General features: G+C 32.6%; 1 long non-coding RNA gene and 1 pseudogene across 1 annotated transcript; one reads left to right on the top strand and one right to left on the bottom strand.

Annotated features, from left to right (window-relative positions):
• Window positions 1-602: 602 nt before the first annotated feature.
• LOC142233391 (large ribosomal subunit protein P1-like) lies at window positions 603-2,244 on the top strand (annotated as a pseudogene).
• Window positions 2,245-14,748: 12,504 nt separating this feature from the next.
• LOC142242929 (uncharacterized) lies at window positions 14,749-15,114 on the bottom strand. Its single transcript, XR_012724255.1, has 2 exons — window positions 15,020-15,114; window positions 14,749-14,951 (listed from the first exon to the last, which is right to left on the bottom strand). It is a non-coding gene; the product is annotated as an uncharacterized LOC142242929 (long non-coding RNA).
• Window positions 15,115-17,185: the final 2,071 nt, after the last annotated feature.

Genomic DNA, 17,185 nt, shown 5'->3' with positions numbered 1-17,185 from the left:
TTTTCTTATTACCTCGGTGTCATTGGTCTGAGGAAAAACTCAGCATACAATCCTAACTGTTTGAATGCCGACGACGAAGATGACGTGGATGATGCAAAGGAGAAAAGATGCGGTCTGTACTTTGAGTTCTGAACATTCATACCGACTTTCATTGAATTGAATCATTAATCAGTTGGTGAAAGAATCAACCCAACAACCATCATCATCCATCAATCATCGGATTTGAATCCATTGCTGGGATCTATGAAATGATAAAGTCATCGTCTAGCAGCTGTTAGAATTTTTACTCCGTGTTTTGGAAAAAGACAATAGTGAGTTCATATGTTAGTTCACATATGACACCAGTGGTTATTGTTTATCGACTCCTTTGGGAGTTGGCTGTAAAAAATTTGTTTGCATATTTTTTTTCAAATATCAATCGCATTGGTAGAGAATACACTCAAAAAAATTGTTTACTTGGATCTATAGATTTAAACCTTACCTTAAAGATTTTGTCATAGACTGCGAGGAAAAGATGGGACTTCTTTAAACTAAATTTTAGACAACCAAATATCGTTTACCAGTTGCTTTTCACTGTAAGGAATTTTGTATATACATTTCGTGATAAGGCCAAATTTTATTAAAAAACAAATTTAATTTTTGGCAACTTGCACCAATTATTAAATAAAAACAAACATAATTATGTCTAACAAAGCTGAACTCGCTTGCGTCTACGCCTCCCTCATCTTGGTTGATGATGATATTGCCGTCACTGGTGAAAAAATCTCAACCGTCTTGAAGGCCGCCAATGTTGAAGTTGAACCTTAACAGGTTGGCTGATAAGTCCCCGGTCTAACAGAGAAAATCAAATTTTTTTTGTCAAAATTCGTTTTTATTATTCAACATAATTCCCTTCAAGAGCGATACAACGATTACAACGACCTTCCAATTTTTTGATACCATTTTGGTAGTACTCCTTCGGTTTTGCCTCAAAATAGGCCTCAGTTTCGGCGATCACCTCTTCATTGCAGCCAAATTTTTTCCCTGCGAGCATCCTTTTGAGGTCTGAGAACAAGAAAAAGTCGCTGGGGGCCAGATATGGAGAATACGGTGGGTGGGGAAGCAATTCGAAGCCCAATTCATGAATTTTTGCCATCGTTCTCAATGACTTGTGGCACGGTGCGTTGTCTTCTTCATATGGGGCCGTTTTGCCGCGATTTCGACCTTCAAACGCTCCAATAACGCCATATAATAGTCACTGTTGATGGTTTTTCCCTTCTCAAGATAATCGATAAAAATTATTCCATGCACATCCCAAAAAAACAGAGGCCATTAATTTGCCAGCGGACTTTTGAGTCTTTCCAGGCTTCGGGAACGGTTCACCGGTTACTGTCCACTCCGACGCTGACTGTCGATTGAACTCAGGAGTGTAGTGATGGAGCCATGTTTCATCCATTGTCACATATCGACGGAAAAACTCGGGTGTATTACGAGTTAACAGCTGCAAACACCGCTCAGAATCATCAACACGTTGTTGTTTTTGGTCAAATGTGAGCTCGCGCGGCACCCATTTTGCACAGAGCTTCCGCATATCGAAATATTGATGAATGATATGACCAACTCGTTCCATTGATATCTTTAAGGCCTCTGCTATCTCGATCAACTTCATTTTACGGTCATTCAAAATCATTTTGTGGAGTTTTTTGATGTTTTCGCCGGTAACCACCTCTTTCGGGCGTCCACTGCGTTCACCGTCCTCCGTGCTCATTTCACCATGCTTGAATTTTGCATACCAATCAATTATTGTTGATTTCCCTGGGGCAGAGTCCGAAAACTCATTATCAAGCCAAGTTTTTGCTTCCACTGTATATTTTCCCTTCAGAAAACAGTATTTTATCAAAACACGAAATTCCTTTTTTTCCATTTTTTTTCACAATAACAAAAGTTGCTTCACAAAAGATGCTCTATCTCACAAACTAATTGACTTGCAAATTTTGACACGAATCATTTGAAGGTTGGTACTATATAAAAATAATATGCATTTAATACTAGCGACGCCATCTATGTGTCAGACCGGGGACTTATCAGCCAACCTGCTACTGGCCCGGTTTGTTCGCCAAGGCTTTGGAAGATGTCAATGTTAAGGAATTTATCACCCACATTGGCTCCGGTGTCAGTACTGGTCCCGCTGGTGGTGCTACCAAGGCCGTATTAGGGGGGGGGGATGAGGGGGATCAAACACCGCCCCCCTCCCAAAATGAATGAATGTTTTTATATAAATATATATAAATATTTTTAGCTGCATAGAAAAATCTTATCGAAGATGTTGAAGAAAAGCTGTAGGTTTTAATTTGAAAAACGCTTACCTATAAAACTTGCACAATTCATAGAATACTAGTTGAAAAGTCCGTCAAACGACGCACAGTGGGGTTTTTGATGTCAAAAGTGGGAATTAATTCGAGGTAGCTTTCCCTGTTTATAGTTTTAATTTTTTCGGTCAAATTCACTAAAAGACATAAAACAATCAAATTTTAAATATTTTTTAGTCCACATTTTATTTGTTTTCCATTAGTTAATTTGCAACAAAAAAAAAAAAAGAGAATGAATATCTGCTTTTTGATCTGATCACCATCAAGATTTGACTCAAATATCAACATTTGAATTGCTTCCATAGGCAAATTGTGCGGTTTCTTCTCTTTTAATTTTCTTATTTCTGATATAACTGGATCCGAAGTAATTAACAGTATTTTAAATATGTCTTCATTTGACTTTTCCCTAGAACATTTTCGCAAAAAATGCTCTCTAAAATTTCTAAAATCTTTGTTTCGAGCTTCTTGCGCTTCTTCCGACAACTGTCCAATTGGAAGTAAAGTGTGGTTAATTATTTCCGCTCCATGTAATAAATATTTGTGCACAGTTGGGGACATATAGTACCAGGGGTTGAAAATCCTATTTCCATTTAATTTCAAAATGTGCAAAAAAGTGCAGACAACTTTTTCATCTATGCTTTCAAAAGAGTTTATTGTTTTAGAAAAAAAAAACTTTTTTACTTAATTTAACTTTATTCACAACTATTTGTCGACATATTTCTCGAAATCCTCTAATTTAAAGACTTACGAGCGAAACTAAATTGCAAATAATAACACAAGTCACTCATAAAAACAAAAAACACAAAAATAATCTTATTAACCTGATGATGAAGGTTCCATTATTATTTTTTTAATTATCGCTTTAGAAAACACTAAAAACTAATTTTTAAGACACCAATAATTTACATTTATATCGCACGCAAGGAAAACGTAAAATAACTCCAACTTCAAACATATATAGTGACACAAGGGTACTTGTCAAAGACACAATTTTTTGCACTAGTGATGTGGAATTTTGTGTACTTTTACCGACTATAAACATTTTTTCGGTTCTCCTAAATTTCATTTTTCAATTAATTCCCATTTTTGGTATCAAAAACCCCAATGTGCGACGGTCGAAAAAAAAACAAATTGTTTTTGTTCTCGCACCACAAATTTCATTTTTGGAAAATGTCTTTCTGCTTTTTATGTGTGTTTGTTGTTCTTTTTGTGAACATGACTCGCTTTGTTTGGCCATAGCAACAACAACGAAACAGCCAAACACACATTTGTAAATTAAATGGCGCAAAACATGCGAAAAGAACCTGCCTAATTCAGCGATGGAAGCACTTGGAGAGTGCAATAAAGAGATATTTCCAAACGTGCATATTCTTTTAAAAATGTTGGTCACTTTTCCAGTTACTCAGGGATGGAAAATACAATTTTTAGGAAAGTACAAAAAAGGTATTTTTTGAGCGGAAAGGTACTTTTTACTAAATTTAAACAAAAATTTCACTGGAAGATTATTGTCAAGAGACTGAATTTTAAATAAAATAAAATTTTGACAAAATTTTCTATATAAATAAAATTTTGCAAACATTTTCTATAGAAATAAAATTTTGCAAAAAAATTCTACAGAAAAAACAAGTAAGGAAAGTCTAAAGTCGGGCGGGGCCGACTATATTATACCCTGCACCACTTTGTAGATCTAAATTTTCGATACCATATCACATCCGTCAAATGTGTTGGGGGCTATATATAAAGGTTTGTCCCAAATATATACATTTAAATATCACTCGATCTGGACAGAATTTGATAGACTTCTACAAAATCTATAGACTCAAAATTTAAGTTGGCTAATGCACTAGGGTGGAACACAATTTTAGTAAAAAATATGGGAAACATTTAAATCTGAAGCAATTTTAAGGAAACTTCGCAAAAGTTTATTTATGATTTATCGCTCGATATATATGTGTTAGAAGTTTAGGAAAATTAGAGTCATATTTTCAAATTTTCGACTAAGCAGTGGCGATTTTACAAGGAAAATGTTGGTCGAAATCAGAAAAACATATATATGGGAGCTAAATCTAAATCTGAACCGATTTCAACCAAATTTGGCACGCATAGTTACAATGCTAATTCTACTCCCTGTGCAAAATTTCAACTAAATCGAAGCAAAAAATTGGCCTCTGTGGGCAAATGAGTGTAAATCGGGCGAAAGCTATATATGGGAGCTATATCTAAATCTGAACCGATTTGGTTGATATTTTGCAAGTTTTTCGAGACTCATAAAATATTCGGATGTACGGAATTTGAGGAAGATCGGTTGATATACACGCCAATTATGACCAGATCGGTGAAAAATATATATGGCAGCTATATCTAAATCTGAACCGATTTTTTTCCAAAATCAATAGGGATCGTCTTTGAGCCAAAACAGGACCCTATACCAAATTTTAGGACAATCGGACTAAAACTGCGAGCTGTACTTTGCACACAAAAATACATCAACAGACAGACAGACAGACGCTAAATCGACTCAGAATTTAATTCTAAGACGATCGGTATACTAAACGGTGGGTCTCAGACTTTTCCTTCTTGGCGTTACATACAAATGCACAAACTTATTATACCCTGTACCACAGTAGTGGTATAAAAAATTGCAAAATTTTTTCTGTAGAAATAAAATTTTGCAAAAATTTCCTGTAGAAATAAAATTTTTACAAAATTTTCAATTGAAATAAAATTTTGACAAAATTTTCTATAAAAATAAAATTTTGCAAAAATTCTACATAGAAATAAAATTTTGACAACATTTTCTACCGAAATAAAAAATCGATAATATAGAATCGCATTCTTTTTTCGACTAAAACATTCTTGAAGTTCAATAAAATCCTGTTTTTGACTATGTCTTTTACAAAATCGAGATTTTCTTCCCACATGAACATGTCTGTTTTGCCATATTTGACTATTAGCTAATAAGGTTGATAAAGACTTTCTCAAAATATTAAAATATTTTGTCAACGCTATTGTACCATAAATCTGATATCGACTCAAAAATTTCTACACAAAAGGTACTAAATCCTTCGCGGGGGTACTACGGTACTGACCGGGGTGAAAAAGTATTGAAAAAAGTACTATAGTACTGCATTTTCCATCCCTGCAGTTACTACGTGCTAATCCGAACGTTCATTTTCAACAATGAAGAGTTTAAAGACGTATCTTAGAAATTCGACTAGCGAGAGTAGACTCAATGGATTGACATTAATGTCGGTTCATCGCCGAATAAATGTGCCGACTGAAGAAGTCATTAATTTATTTGCTGCCCAAAAAGCCCGTCGGCTCAATTTAATATTATAAAAATATTGTATACATACCTATGCATAAATAAAATTTTCTACACATGAGATTATATGAATATTTTTTTTAAAGTTGAACAGCCCCCCCCCCCCCCCCTTTAAAATCTTGGCTACGGCCTTGGGTGCTACCTTTCGATTGGATGGAGAGTCGAAACGCGGACCATACAGTTTGTAAGCCAACACACTATCCACTGGACTACGTACCTGTTATTGTCATTAACAGCCAATTATCGCTATAGCCATTAACGCAATGTATACAGTCGATCAGTTATATTTTTAGAGTGTCGACGCCCACGAGCCGATGTAAAAAAACTTTATTTAACAGAAACATAGCTTTAGTTGGTCACTTTCTTAAAAATGCAACTTAATATAATGTTATAATGTACACGCAAAAAATAATTCTTTCCTCCCTAACGAAATTTTAGACAAACAAATATCGTTTCCCATTTGCTTTTCGCTGTAAGGAAGTTTGGTAGGAAGAAAAATATATACATTTCGTGATAAACGTTGACACTTTTACAGGATATAAAAACAATTTCATGAAGACTAACTCATTTTTTATTTTTCTACTTAATCGCATCTTCCCCCACATCTTTCTCACTTCCACGAGGTTAATTTAATTTTTAGTTTCTTTATCTGTAATACAAACATGTAGAAGAAATTAGTTGATTTTATATTTTTTTAATGTTACCTCTCGGCTGAGGTAAGCTCATTCGCCTCCAGGTTCTCCGTAAGGTCCCACTAAACCTTTCGGAATAAGAACACAAGTGTTTACCTCTTTCGAGTAATCGGTTTTATTGATTAAAAAAAATATATTTTACAATCTACTTGTGTGATTTGACAATCTCTTTAATATGAATAGGATTTGATGGGAGCAGGCATTCGGGATGTCGTCTATACGACAACTGGTGTCTTCGGGAGATGAAGAAGTAATTCCATTCGTAGATAATCGTAAGTACTTCGATTCTTCGGTTGCTTGATGATCGGAAGTTGATGAGATATTCGGTGCGTTGATGAGTGTGTCGGTTTCTCGATGGTCGGTGGTTGTTGATTACCCGGCTTGTTGATGAACAATGATGTATGAGGACGTCGGCTCGTAGAGCTTCAGTAATTGATGAGGTATTCGATTCGCAGATAATTGATTGTAGGCGATAAATTGGGTTTATTGATTATCTGTAGTGATGAGAACGTCGGTTTATCGATGTTCGGTAGTAGAGCTCGACCGAAGCATCAGCTTCGGCAATCGGTCAAAATCGAAAATCGGCCACGAAGCGGCCTTCGGCGTCAAGAGAGCGATTAACCGAAGCCGAAGTTTTAAATAATTTATTTCATATTGAATTGTCCCAATAGCTGATGGCCTTAGCAGCTAATGCTACTTTTCTTTTTTTATCATACATTTACTGTATGATTAAAATAAACAATAAATAAATAATAATTGTCCCAGTGTTGAATTTGTCTCAGTCAAAACACCCAGCACAAATAAAACGTAAAAAAAAATTATAAAATATCCTTTTTTTATTATAATATAAAACTATTGAATTTTGAATACTATAAAGTCTATTAGTTCTAAAAGAATATTATAAGATATGGACTAAATTATGTTTTATTGTTGTTCTTTATGCCGTTGTTGAAAAAATATGCTGATATTGTACTACTCGTAAACACCCAAATTTCTTTAATTACAAATTTGAGGAAAATAATCGGCTTTGGCCGATTTTTGTTTTTTGCCGAACATCGGTTTCGGCTTCGTCCAAAAAGAATCTGCTACAGTCGAGCTCTATTCGGTAGTTGGTGGGGAGTTTCAGTTCGTTTGGAATCGGTAGTGGAGGATAATATCGGTTCGTCTATGCTGGGCAGTCGATGATTAATTGACAATCGGAGACTATTGAATTCGTTGAGACGTGGATGCTTGGTTCGGGATGTTCGGCATTCATCGATTTGTCGATGATTGTTGTAGAGGCGGTGTGGCAATGGCGTGGAAGTCGGGATCACCTTCGGGTCGGTAATCGGTCAAGGTCGGTGTTTAGTAGTACTGATGACCAAGGCTACCAATAAAATTTCAAGAATATTCGTCACTTTTTTCCGAAAAAATCGTCATAATCGTCACTTCCATTTTAAAAACCGTCAAAAAATCTGCAATGTTAATAATATTAAACCCAAACAAATTTTTTGGTTAAAAACAAAAATATTTATTTCATATAAAGAACAGAAAATTAACACAACTATGCATTTCAACAACAAAATCATAATGAATTTAGTCTTGTATAAAAATAAAATTAAAAAAAAAAATTATGCAAAGCTATGCAATTCAAAAAATAATATAAAAAATATTTTTTTAATATATAGTTTTACATCAGTAAGTTTTTTATTTAAAAATAAAAATAAAGATCTTTAATATTTACATATATCTTGCCCGATTTTCCAAAATTTGACAATTTGAAAAATTTTATTAAAAATAAAATTTTGCAAAATTTTCTTAGAATACAAATTTGCAAAAATGTTCATAGAAATACAATTTTGTACGAATTTACAATAGAAAAAATTGCCAAAAATGTTCTACAGATATAAATTTTTGCAAAAATATTCTAACATATAGAAATATAAATGTGCCAAAAATTTCTACAGATATAAAAGCTTGATAATGTTTTCTATAGAAATACAATTTTGACAAAATTCTCTATAGAAATAAAATGTTGACAAATTTTTTTATAGAAATACAATTTTGACAAAATTTTCTATATAAATATAATTTTGACAAAATTTTCTATATAAATACAATTTTGACAAAATTTTCTATAGAAATACAATTTCGACAAAATTTTCTGTAGAAATAAAATTTTGCCGAAATTTTCTATAGAAATACAATTTTGACAAAATTTTCTGTAGAAATAAAATTTTGCCGAAATTTTCTATAGAAATTAAATTTCGACAAAATTTTCTATAGAAATACAATTTCGACAAAATTTTCTATATAAATAAAATTTTGACAAAATTTTCTATATAAATAAAATTTTGACAAAATTTTCTATAGAAATAAATTTTTGCCGAAATTTTCTATAGAAATAACATTTTGACAACTTTTTCTGTAGAAATAAAATTTTCACAAAATTTTCTATAGAAATAAAATTTTGACAAAATTTTCTATAGAAATAAAATTTTAACAAAAGTTTCTATAGGAATACAATTTTGACAAAATTTTCTGTAGTAATAAAATTTTGCCGAAATTTTCTATAGAAATAAAGTTTTGCCGAAATTTTTTATAGAAATAAAGTTTTGCCGACATTTTCTATAGAAATACAATTTTGACAAATTTTTTATAGAAATACAATTTTGACAAAATTTTCTATATAAATATAATTTTGACAAAATTTTCTATAGAAATAAAATTTTGCCGAAATTTTCTATAGAAATAAAATTTCGACCAAATTTTCTACAGAAATACAATTTTGACAAAATTTTCTATAGAAATAAAATTTTTGCCGAAATTTTCTATAGAAATACAATTTCGACGAAATTTCCTATAGAAATTTCGACAAAATTTTCTGTAGAAATAAAATTTTGACAAAATTTTCTATATAAATAAAATTTTGACAAAATTTTCTATATAAATGAAATTTTGACAAAATTTTCTATAGAAATAAAGTTTTGCCGACATTTTCTATAGAAATACAATTTTGACAAAATTTTCTATAGAAATAAAATTTTAACAAAATTTTCTATAGAAATAAAATTTTGACAAAATTTTCTATAGAAATAAAATTTTGACAAAATTTTCTATAGAAATAAAATTTTGCCGAAATTTTCTATAGAAATAAAATTTCGACAAAATTTTCTATAGAAATACAATTGTGACAAAATTTTCTGTAGAAATACAATGTTGACAAAATTTTCTATATAAATAAAATTTTGACAAATTTTGCCGAAATTTTCTAAGAGATAAAGTTTTGCCGACATTTTCTATAGAAATACAATTTTGACAAAATTTTCTATAGAAATACAATTTTGGCAAAATTTTCTGTAGAAATAAAATTTTGCCGAAATTTTCTATAGAAATAAAATTTCGACAAAATTTTCTATAGAAATACAATTTTGACAAAATTTTCTGTAGAAATAAAATGTTGACAAAATTTTCTATATAAATAAAATTTTGACAAAATTTTCTATATAAATAAAATTTTGACAACATTTTCTATATAAATAAAATGTTGACAAAATTTTCTATAGAAATAAATTTTTGCCGAAATTTTCTATAGAAATAACATTTTGACAACTTTTTCTGTAGAAATAAAATTTTCTATAGAAATGAAATTTTGACAAAATTTTCTATAGAAATAAAATTTTGACAAAATTTTCTATAGAAATAAAATTTTCCCGAAATTTTCTATAGAACTACTATTGACAAATTTTTCTATAGAAATACAATTTTGACAAAATTTTCTATAGAAATAAAGTTTTGCCGAAATTTTCTGTAGAAATAAAATTTTGACAAAATTTTTTATAGAAATAAATTTTTGCCGAAATTTTCTATAGAAATAACATTTTGACAACTTTTTCTGTAGAAATAAAATTTTAACAAAATTTTCCATAAATTCCATTTAAAATATTTCTTTCGAATAAAACAAAATTTTTGTATATACTAACCACAAACATTTGATCAACAACTTCAAGATATTTTTGTAATTTGATAGATTTTTGATAAAAATTTTCTTCAAATTTTGATAGATTATTTTTGGCACGAGTGGCAACCGTGACCACGCTTAGTAAGCTGCCATCCCAATAAAGTTCCAGACAAAACATGAAATCTTGCCTTTTCTTTTTATTTTCACTTTTTGGTATTTTACAATTCCTGGAGACTCTTAAACTGCAATCGTTTAACAGTCCACTATTCAAGGAGCTCATCCAGAACTGTACTGTAGATGTAAAATTAGGTATAGCTCCTATATGTATGAAATCTCTAGCAAAAACTTGCAATTTCTCTATCTGACTATTGTCAAATGTATTCTCTCTTTTGCTGGCTCTAAATGTGTAAACGAACTGCTTCTAGTCCAAATTTTTGAACCGAGCTAATATCGTCATTTTTGGGGCAAAAATCGGAAAATCGACATTTGCTATTTTTTGAGTAAAAATTCGTCAAAATGCCGATAAATCGGCAAAATTGGCAGCCCTGCTGATGGCTATCATGCAAACTATTACTACTACGGCTACAGCTAATCTACGAGCGAACAGCAGGCCCGAATATATCTGTGGTGGAACAATAGGCCCGAAGGTCTCTGTGGTGGAAAAGTAGGCCCGAAGGTCTTCGTGGTAGAAAAGTCGGCCCGAAGGTCTCTGTGGCGGAACAGTAGGCCCGAAGGTCTCTGAGTAATATTTATTTCGCGTCTGGGAATGTATTCCTCAGACGACGCAAAAAAAATATTACCGCACTTCGAGTGGAACGATGTGCAATCGGCCACTCGTAGCACGATCCGCACCTAGCTGTATACAATACACGCAAAAAAATAATTCTTTCCTCCCAAACGAAATTTTAGACAAACAAAGTTCGTTTCTCATTTGCTTTTCGCTGTAAGGAAGTGTATTTGGAAGAAAAGTATATACTTTTTGTGATAAACTTTTATTCTTTTCCAGGATGTAAAAACAATTTCAGAAAGACAAACTCAAAAAAAAACATTGTTTTCTTGCTAATTGTATTTTCCCTCACATCTTTCTCACATCCACGGGGTTTTTTAGTTCTTAACACCTTTTCCTGTAATACCAACAATGTAGAAGAAATTATACGATTTTATAAATTTTTTAAATTTTTTTTTACCTTTCGCCTGGGTGGAGTTTCGAACCGCGGACCATGCACTTTGTAAGCCAACACACTAACCACTGAGCTATGTACCTGTTATGGTCATCAATAGATAAATATCCATATAAGTTATATTTATATAGCATAGCTTGCGGCGCCCACGAGCCGAATAAACAAAGTTTATTTTACAGAAACAAACAGTTAGTTTGGCACCGTGGAGCAGTGGTTGCTACGTCTGACTTGCATGCCAAGGGTCGTGGGTTCGATCCCTGCTTCGACCAAAGTTTTTTTTTTTACATATATTCTAGATACGTTCGGAAGATTCCGAAAAAATGTTGAACATTACATTCTACTATATTAAATTTTGAACTGTAAAATGTGTCTTATTAAAGACTTAAAGTCACAAAAGAACAGTGTTTGATATAAACGAAATGGACTGTGTTGTTGTTTCAAAAATATTTTTTTTATTGAAAAAATAAAAATTTTGTAACAAACGAATTTTTTTGGTGATAAAAGTTTAAAATTTTCGAAGCAATTCAAAAAACTCTAACAAAAGAAAAACGTTTTCGGTACACGTTTTCCAAACGTTTTTTTTTCTTTGCGTGTAGATGCAAGTGTTTTTTCCAAAGTCTAAGTCAGTCGCCTATCCGAGTTTGCCTTTGGTGTGCAAAACGTCCACCATATAAGTGACCATGAAGTGACTGGGGATTCTCACTGATTGCACGAAGTAGTTAATTAATTAATTTGTCGCCAGAAATCACTCCTATGGGTTTAATCACTGCTTCGACCGAACACCAAAAGGTTTTCTTTTACATATTTTCGAAAAATGTTCGGAAATTTCCGAAAAGATGTTCGACATATTATATTAAATTTTTACTATGACACTTCACTTTTTATTGCAAAAATAGAAATTTTGTAATAAAAAGTGATAAAGTTTAAAATTTTTGAAGAAATTCAAAAAACTCTAACAAACGAAAAATGTATTCGGTAAACGGTTTTTCTTTGTGTAATTTTACATGTGTTCATAAAATGTTCGCAAGAGTTCGAGAAGATGTCCGGCGTCTAAATTTTTAATATGTCTTATTAAAGTCAGAAAAGAACAGTGCTTGATATACACAAAATGGACAGTGAGTACGGAACAAAAATTAATTTCTATAACAAAAATAAGAATTTTGTTGGCAATAAAAATTTGAACTTTTCAGTTTTTAAAATCAAAACAACAATAACTTTTTGAAGAAATTCAAAAAAACTGTAACAAAAGAACAACGTTTTCGACACCCATTTTCCAAACGTGTTTTTGCGTGTACATGCACGTTTTATTCAAATTCACAATCCATTACGTTTATACCAAGCACTGTTCTGACTCTATGTCTATGATTTCGGTCTTTATGGAGGCTATATTTAACAGTGGTCCGATAAGGTTCATGGAGTGGTGATATGAGTTTTGCATGTACTACCAAGTTGTTCATAATTTTATAGGATACATTTCTTCCACCGACCATTTGGTAAAATTTTCTACAGTTTAGGAGCTATAGTCGAAAAACCGAAAAAATCGGTGATAAAAGTAGTAATTTTATCGACATTTTTGCAGTTTTTAGCATGAAGATGAAAATTTTCCGACTTAATATATTCAGCATTTTTGTTGGCCAAGTAAAGAGCTAAAACAATTGGAAAAATGTTGGTGATAATTTTTTCTGTATATAGTTAACATGAAAGAAAATTTTCAGTGTATAATCTTATCATTTGCTCGTGAGCGTTAAATTCTTAAATGATTCGTTTGTACTCCAAGCGGCACGTAGCCCAACTAATAGCAGAGTAGGTAATACCGAGCAAGTATAAATGTTAATAATGCAGAGTAGGTAATACCGAGTCAAATATGAATGTTAATAAGGCTCCTATAGGTTCGTGTCTTTGGTAAATACTGGTTTTTTGCATTGTAATTGAGGGAAAATATAGATAATAGGATTATTGCTATTTTGTTGTTGCATTAAATAGGAAGTTCCTATACAGCTATACTGGAAACGGTATTATCTACTCTGTTATTAGTAGGGCTACGTGCCGCTTGGAGTACAAAAGAACTATTTAAGAATTCAACACTCATGAGCAAATGTGATTATACACTGTAAAATTTTCTTTCATGTTAACTATATACACACAAAAAATTATCACCAACATTTTTCCAGTGTTGACATGTATGTAAAGGGTGGTTAAATAGTAAGGGCGTATGTTGAATGTGAACCACACCTAAACGCCAAGTTTTTTCCGAATTTTATTTGACATTTGTCTATTTCAGACATACTCAATTTGAACCATGGAGAGATACACAATCCAACAACGTGTTAAATGGTTCCAAGAAATGGCAACAGTGGATCATCAATTTTCGAAGAAAATCATCTTCAGTGATGAGGAACATTTTCACCTCAGTGGATTCGTCAATGAACAGAATTGCCGCATTTGGGCGAATGAGAATCCAAGAGTGATTGTCGAAAAACCAATGCATCCATAAAGAGTGACTGTTTGGTGCGGTTTATGCGATGGCGGCATCATCGGGCCGTATTTTTTTCCAAAATGAGGTCGGTCTGGTAGTTACTGTAAATGGTGTTCGCTATCATGAGATGATAACGAACTTTTTATGGCCCGAATTGGAAGATATGGATGTGGACGATATGTGGTTTCAGCAGGACGGTGCCTTTCCACACAGCTAACGAAACAATGGCTCTTTTGCGCAAAAAATTCAATGGCCGTGTTATCTCACGTAATGGCGATGTCAATTGGCCGCCAAGATCATGTGATTTGACACCGTTGAACTTTTTTCTTTGGGGTTATTTGAAAGAAAAGGTGTACGTCGATAAGCCAGCAACAATTCAAGAGCTAAAGGATGGGATAATTCGGCACATTAACGGCATATAACCTCCATTATGCCTCAGCGTCATCGGAAATTTGGACCATCGGATGAAGGTGTGCCACCGAGGTCGCGCCCATTTCGCCGATATTTAGTTCCATACATAATTGAGTAATACCCTGCCAACATTTTTTGAATTTGGGGACTCTTTTGAGAATCCCCACTACGTCGAAAACAATCATATACGACATCAAAAACTCGTCGGAAAAGCGCCGTCACTATTGAGAAGTTGTACCACGCCAAGTTACTACAAAAATGTTTCGCATGAGTGCAATTATTAGGTGCCTTTATAGATCAATTTAGAACGACGCCAATAAGGGACCCTCCAAACAATCAGAAAAAGTGCATTTTAAGATAGTTGTAAAAGAATCATTGTGGTCGAGTAAAACACGTTTGTTTAGATATTTATTAATTTGATTAAACATTTACAAATTCTTAAAAATATAACATTTATACCACTATCACATTACATTTAACATAATTTTTGGCATTAATGATGATGTTGAGTTACAAGTAGCGAGTTACATGTTGCTGCGTCTATCAACCAGTGTTTTTATTCCATGGAGGCAGCGTGTCTGTAAAATATCTGAAAAACAATCACTTTATTCCATTTGGAAAATCACAAAATTGTTCACCAATATACCTTTCACAATTTTAAGCGTATAATCTATGTTTTCAGAACTTTATTTTCGTTTTTATTTAATTAAAATATAACAAGCTGGTTGCGCTTGGCGTTTCTTGCATGTACTTTTTGATGTACCTTTTCATGATGGTTGAAGTGACATTTACGAGTCTGTGGTAACGATGAGGTTGAAATGGAACTTTGAAATGCTGGCAGGGTACTAATAATAAAATAAAATTACAATAATTTCCTAAATAGTTTGTATTTTATTCAAAATCAAGATCGGCCCTTGAAATTTTAACCACCCTTATTTCTTATGGGAAAATAATGTAAACAATTGATAATATCTTTATAAAATTTCGTTATGCGCCTTACAGACTATAAGTTTTTCCGGACGGAATGTCTGTGTTTGTAAAGAATCTCAGAGTGTGTCCAATCGGTACAATTCGTTGATGACTAAATAATCGGTAAATGTGTTATCGATCCCATAAACATGCAGCAGTATCGATTATGTCTTCGGACTTAGCTTATAATAGGGCCAATACATAGGATATGTTCGACACGACCACTGTCGTCCGGATAAACTTATAGTCTGCATGGCGCATTAGTAAGGGTGCCTATAGGCATTTCTTATGGGTAGCAGAAATTTCTGCTAGAGGTCTACACTGGGATTTACCCTGCCAGCACCAAAGTTCCATTTCATCCTCATCGCTACCACAGACTCGTAAGTGACACTGCAACAATTGCCAACTGTGACAGTATTTTGCCATCACTACCCTGCCAGCATTTCAAAGTTCCATTTCAACCTCATCGTTACCACAGACTCGTAAATGTCACTTCAACCATCATGAAAAGGTACATCAAAAAGTACATGCAAGTAATTTGCCATCCCTACTGTTAAAAAAGCCATTTTTTTTTGTGAAACGCCAAGCGCAACCAGCTTGTTATATTTTAATTAAATAAAAACGAAAATAATGTTCTGAAAACATAGATTATACGCTTAAAATTGTGAAAGGTATATTGGTGAACAATTTGGTGATTTTCCAAATGGAATAAAGTGATTGTTTTTCAGATATTTTACAGACACGCTGCCTCCATGGAATAAAAACACTGGTTGATAGACGCAGCAACATGTAACTCACTACTTGTAACTCAACATCATCATTAATGCCAAAAATTATGTTAAATGTAATGTGATAGTGGTATAAATGTTATATTTTTAAGAATTTGTAAATGTTTAATCAAATTAATAAATATCTAAACAAACGTGTTTTACTCGACCACAATGATTATTTTACAACTATCTTAAAATGCACTTTTTCTGATTGTTTGGAGGGTCCCTTATTGGCGTCGTTCTAAATTGATCTATAAAGGCACCTAATAATTGCACTCATGCGAAACATTTTTGTAGTAACTTGGCGTGGTACAACTTCTCAATAGTGACGGCGCTTTTACGACGAGTTTTTGATGTCGTATATGATTGTTTTCGACGTAGTGGGGATTCTCAAAAGAGTCCCCAAATTCAAAAAATGTTGGCAGGGTATTCGCATGAAAGTATTTTGCCATCGCTATTGTTACAAGAGTCATTTTATATTTTGTGAAACACCAAGCCCAACTAGCTTCTTATAATTTATTTAAATAAAAACGATAATGAAGTGCTGAAAACATAGTTATTTCGCTTAAAATTGTGAAAGGTATATTGGTGAACAATTTTTGACTTTCCAAATGGAATAAAATGATAGTTTTTCAAATATTTTTCCAGACACGCTGCCTGCATTGGAAATAAAAGCACTGGCTGATAGACGCTACAACATGTAACTTGCAACTTCAAACTCAACACCAATCTTTTAGTAATGCATAAAAATATATTAAATGTGATGTGATAGTCGTATAAATATTATATTTATGAGAATTTATAAATGTTTAATAAAATTAATAATCGTATAAACAATCGTGTTTTACTTGACCACAATTCTTTTACAACTATCTTAAAATGCACTTTCTCGGATTGTTTGAAGGGGCTCTTATTGGTGTCTTTCTAAATGTATCCAGAAGGGCACTTAATAATTGCACTCATGCGAACGTTTTTGTAGTAATTTCTCAATAGTGACGGCGCTTTTCCGAGGAGTTTTGGATATCGTATACCGCTGTTTTCGACGTAGTGGGGATTGTCAGAAGCGCCCCCAA

Source organism: Haematobia irritans, chromosome 1 (genome assembly GCF_050003625.1).
Source record: "Haematobia irritans isolate KBUSLIRL chromosome 1, ASM5000362v1, whole genome shotgun sequence".
NCBI lineage: Eukaryota > Metazoa > Arthropoda > Insecta > Diptera > Muscidae > Haematobia > Haematobia irritans.
This window is presented reverse-complemented; position numbering and strand designations above follow the sequence as displayed.